This window comes from Pteropus vampyrus, unplaced genomic scaffold (genome assembly GCF_000151845.1).
Source record: "Pteropus vampyrus isolate Shadow unplaced genomic scaffold, Pvam_2.0 Scaffold85, whole genome shotgun sequence".
Classification (NCBI taxonomy): Eukaryota; Metazoa; Chordata; class Mammalia; order Chiroptera; family Pteropodidae; genus Pteropus; species Pteropus vampyrus.
Genome location: NW_011888866.1, coordinates 2044223 through 2049724, shown reverse-complemented (window position 1 = coordinate 2049724; position 5502 = coordinate 2044223). Strand labels below are relative to the sequence as shown.

Below are 5502 nucleotides of genomic sequence, written 5' to 3'. Positions count from 1 at the left end.
ATTGGATATTTATTAGGAGACAACAAGGAGCTGAGCTTTGTGACTGTTTTGATAGCAGCTGAACCCAAAACATGAGCAGATATGCAGGAGCAAGGAATCAACAAGACACTGGAAGTGAGGGGAGACTGGGCCAAAATCTTGGGAAGGGCTTTTAACAACCACCAGCAGAGCCATCTGGTCAGCAGGCCCCACTGGCACAGGGCCTCTGGCACATGAGTTTTTTTTTCAAAGGCCTGTGAAAACACATGTGATGAGAAAAAAAATTAATGGATCTGAACACAGAGAAAAGTGTAAAATTAAAAGTAATACATTTTGGTTAAATGTCTATAAAACATACGATTACGTCAACTTCATTTTTAAATTTAGTATTATAAATTTTTTTTATTTGAAAACAATGCTACAGTTTCATTTTCTCACTCTATAAAATTTTCTGTGAATGCATGATGACAGCCCAGAAATCATAGCCAATCGTAAAGCAAATGAATGACTGGTAGCTAAATAATTTCAAGAGCAAAATTAATAAAACCCTTTTGATTATTAAATATAATGGCAAAATTTTTAAATATGGATATTTCCTGGTCTGTTTGATGTGATATGGAATGTGTACTCCATAATTCAGAGGCCCTGGGGCCCAAAATGGTCTGAAACCAGCCCCGTTTACAGGCTCTGGAATTGGAGTTTAGGCCAAGTCGAGCCAGATCTCTGAGGGATGAGATGGGGGCCCCAGCTGATAACAGATAATAACTGAATTAGGTAAACTGGGAACTTTCGAATTCTGAGACCATCTGTACACAAGTGCTTTCAACACTGAAGTGCTGTTCAGATGTATAAGATTTTAAATGTCAGGTCTGAAGCTCTCTGGAAGAAAGAAGCAACTTACAAGTATAGTAAAGTGTTATGTTAAGGCTCCGCTAGAGCTAAAATAACTCCTGAAAGAGAAAGTGAATCAGAATGAGTGGGTGATAAATTGCCTCTTGGCCTGTGGCAGTGGCCTGCATAGGTCAGGTGGCCTGGGTGTGAGGCAGGGAAGCACTGGGGGTCTCTCTGGCCTGGACCAGCAGCCCACAACATTGCTTAGCAGTAGGTCTCCTGATGGCAGCTGGGATGTGCTGTCACCCACTCAAACACTAAAAACTGACACTGATTGCCATTTTCTTTTTAAAGAATGTATTTTTTTCCTTGATGATTTCACTCTTACACTGGAGAAAAGGGAGGAGGAATATAAAACGATGCTCTCCAGTCACCTCTCTCTTCCTTCATTTTTTGTCTGTTCCTAAGCTTATACTATTTCATGCCCATTCCTGTCACACCCCGCTGTGTCTTCCCTTTCCCCAGTCAGGTCTCTTTGACTTTGGGTTCATTTCTGGTAGGCAGCAAAGGTGGCTGGTAGGCAGAACCCTCTCAGGCTGGGTTCAGAGCTGTGAGTAGCAGAGAGGGAAGAGGCCAGACTGAGAAGGACATCACCGGCCTGGCCTTGTAGATCCAGGAGTGACCATGGGAGAATCCAGGCTCCTCTCCTCACTCTCACCTCATGACCTCAGCCCTGAAGTGACCAGTGAGGAGGTGTTGCAAGGCCACTGGTGTTTGACTGCTTCCCATTGACCTTGGGGAAGCTATTGAATTGGTCTACGTCCATCTATCATGGGTGTCAGTGACCAGAAAGGCAGAGGCCAAAGAGCAAAAGGGAGGAGTGACTCTCTTCTCCTTCCTTCCTTAAGGAGATCCTGTCCCCTCTCAGGACTCCACTCTCTTTGCCACAGCCGCAGACAGTCACCTTGAACCCTGAGGTCTAATAGTTTTTACAATAATGAACTCACGTTCATCTCGCACTTACCTGATCTCAGAGAACATCTACATATATTACTTGATCTGGACAATGATGCTAGTAACAAGGTGGGACAGGCATCAGAATTATGTCCAGTTTATAGATAAGGAAACAGTTCAGTGGTGAACTGACTGTCCATTCTTCTGCAGCTAGTAAGTGCATGAGCCAGGTGAGACTGGAACCTGGTTCTTCTGAATCCAAGCCCATAGTGAGTGGGCTTTGACCTTTAACGAACAGGAAAGCATCAGCTCTCACTTAGCAGCCAACTTGGTCGTGAGCATGGATTGTGGTTAAGGGTACACACATAGCAAGTATGAGTGATCCTAGGACCAGAATTTCTGCCAAGGCTTTTAAAATGCTGACATCATGTAAAGTAATTGATCTTTAGAAAGAAAGATCATTTTATTTATGACAAGATTCAACGCATTCATTTATTCATTAATTCATTCACATATTCATTCACTCAAGTGCATATATCAAGAACTATCATATGTCCAATAGATGCAAGCCAATTTGCCAAAAATCAGTGCATCCCAAAACGCCATCCGCTGAGTAATCAGTTCACTCGATTTGTCAATTTAATCAGTTTGTCAAATGAGTACTTTACTGGTTTTACCAAATTTATCCACTGTAATTGTCACAGCCTGAACACTAGTGTTTTAACAATTAAAATGTCGGCCAAACCGAAATATGTAAAAATTAAATTTTTTTCCACAAGAAGCATTACTTTTCCAGGCAAAATCCCAACCTTAAACTATATGACAGGATTGTTTTGGCTACATCTGCTTTCCTTATGTGCTTTTGAATGTATATATTTCCAAAGTTGAAACACTGAAATATTTTTTCATCAGTTTCTCAAAGGGTCGTTAAGCCTGACCTTTGTAGAGGCAGCATAAGAAGCGATTACGCAGACCTGGAGCCAGCCTGCCTGATGTGTAAGCCCAATTCTGGCGCTTTCTTTAGAAGCAGCACCTTGGTCAAGTTACTTGTACATATTTGATGTGACTTCAGCCATATTATGTACAAACAATGGGGGAGAAAACATATCACAATAACAACAGGGTTATTTCTGGGTGGTGGGATTATGAGTAACTTTACTTGCCTTTCTTATAACTTTTCTATATGTCTGTCTTATTTTAAGACATTGTTTTAGGAATTTGAAGTGTTCAATATAAAAGAAGAACTACACCAGATGGTTTTATATATGTTGTTTTATTTAATCCTCGTAATAAATGGACAAGATAAGTAATATTATCACCATTTTACAAAGACACTGAGGCTCCAAGATATTAAGTAACTTGCATGTGTCCCCAACCTCAGAGGAGTCTGACTTCCAGTCTGTCTGATTTCAAAGCCCGTGCTAATGTTTACTTCCTCTGGTTCAATTTAAGAGTCCTTCTCTGTTAAATGAGTGTGATACCTACCTGCATCTCAAAATAAGAAGGGAGGATGGAATGCGATGGTAGGTATGAAAGCCCACTGCCAATGATAAAGTGGTCTACAAAGACTAATACTAACCAGTAGTGTATGTATTCACTGTGCTGTTCCAAGGCTTTGTGCATAGCATGTTCCTTCAAATCGTCCCAATGACCTTGGAAGCAGGTGGCCATAATTATCCCCATTTCCAGAAAAGAATATCAGGGAACACAGAGGACAACATGCCAAGGTCAAACGACTGTACATGACATTAATTAGCTAGATGGGAGACTTTCCATTGTGAGTGACTTCCGGGTCTTCTTTCCTACTCTTCTCCCCAATGCCTTCTTCAGGGCTACACCCTACGGAAGACAGCCAGCCTGGCTCAGCAGGAGGTGGATGAGGGGTGGAAGTCCGTTCACAGATCAGAGGTCAGGCATCAGACCCACCTCTTTCTGAGAGTGTTATTGGCCTTACTTTCTAGGGACTGTAGGGAGCAACCATGATCTCCAAGGACACTGCTGCCACCTGCTGTTCACACATTCTCCGTCCAAGGCCTTCTCCCCAATGCCTGGCAACCTTGGGGCAAGGCCCTTTGCTTCTTTGAGTCTGTCTTCATCTGTGAAATGAAGACAACAATATCTGCTTCATACAATTGTTTTTATGATGAAATAAGATTCTATTTCCCTCTACAATCTACTTTCCTATCAGAAAAATAGTTAGATATGTAAAAGGCAAGCCAAGATGGGGAACAAACGTCCCTAAATGCCTAAAATCACCTCTGCTTATGTTAACATTTTAAACAACTTCAAAATTTCTTTCTTAGTAAAGCATTTCCCTTTATATTTTGCTACTGATTTTGAAGTTTTAAAAAATTAAATCTCAAGTAATTTTCTGTGCCTTTTATTAAGAGTGCCTGAACCAGAATATGAAATAGTAAAGAGTATCTAATTTTTTTTTAATAGAAAAAGCTTTCATAATTAAAATTGTCCCTTCCATCTGAGACTGTAAGAGTTACTTCCAAGATTCTGGTTCACAAGTTTCACATCACTTCTTTCAGGCGAGGCATCTAGAAAATGGGCAATAGAAAACAGAAAACTAGAGTGGGCTTTTTCTTTTCAAGTTCCCTTGGGAACTGATGTAAATAACAAAGCTCAGAGGCCTGGCTCCCTCTCAGCAGCTATAAACATCACACCAGATTCTGTTTGCCTGAAAATTCCTTCTGACTAGGTCTAGATGCCAGCAGTTGGATGGTAATCAGCTTTCATGTTGCCAATCTAATATTCCTGCCTGGAGTATTTGCAACTTGTATCGCTGTTTAGAAGTTCAGGAAAACTGAAACTCTCTGTTGGCAGGTTCCAGCACATATATGTAAATTATTTCAAGACTATCCACTCTACTACATACTATAGGCCTGGTTGTGATGTGGGTTTGAGGGGCAGACCTGGCTGTTCTTACCTTCTAAAAGGGAGGCTGGGTACCAATTCGCTCTCTCACCTCCTCGGTGTGGACAATGTGCTAAATGAAGATACTGTCTACTACTTGGATTTCTCTGGGATACATGCAAGTTACATAATGCTTTGCCAAAAGTTTCTCCTCTAAAAGACAGCTTTTGAAAATGTCTTTCCTTTCTGGAAATAAAAACAAAGCAACTCTAAGATAGCATTTTACACCTATTAAATTAGTAACATTTTATAATAAATTGCTAAATGCTGGAATACTTGCAATGAAATCAAATATGCCTAATGGCATTGCAATTTGTGAAATCCTTTAGTAAAGTAATAGAAATATATTTGCAAGAACCCTAAAGATATTTTCATACCCTTTGAGCTAATAGTTATAGACTTGAGACTTTATCTTTTGACAAAGGCAAAAAGCTATATTTGAAAAGCTGCTCACTGCAGCATTATCAGTAGTAACAAAAGAAAGACCTGGAGACAACCTAAATCATGACCCAAAGGGGATTATGATTAAGTTCACGGAATATTATTTTGTCATTAAATGATAAACATGGAGGCTATGCATGCGGAAATGTCGAGAAATATTTGCTATAATGTTAAGTGAAAAAAGGCAGAATGCCAAATGGTATGTAGATTATAACTACAGCCATCATAAGCAACCTGTGCTTTTGGATGACAGCTACGCTATAATGGGCAAATACACAAAGAGTTGTATTCAGATAGTAGAATTCTAGATTATTTTTATCTTTTTATTTCCAAATTGTCTTTAATAAGGTTACATTAGAAAAAGAAAAAAAAAAC

The 5502-nt window shown here is 39.9% G+C and overlaps 1 long non-coding RNA gene across 1 annotated transcript in view; it reads right to left on the bottom strand.

Annotated features, from left to right (window-relative positions):
• Positions 1–4805: 4805 nt before the first annotated feature.
• Positions 4806–5502, bottom strand: part of LOC111742030 — a 6347-nt gene continuing 5650 nt past the window's right edge. The window contains exon 3 of the long non-coding RNA XR_002781159.1: positions 4806–4872. This is a non-coding gene — a long non-coding RNA (uncharacterized LOC111742030). The remainder of the gene's footprint in view (positions 4873–5502) is intronic.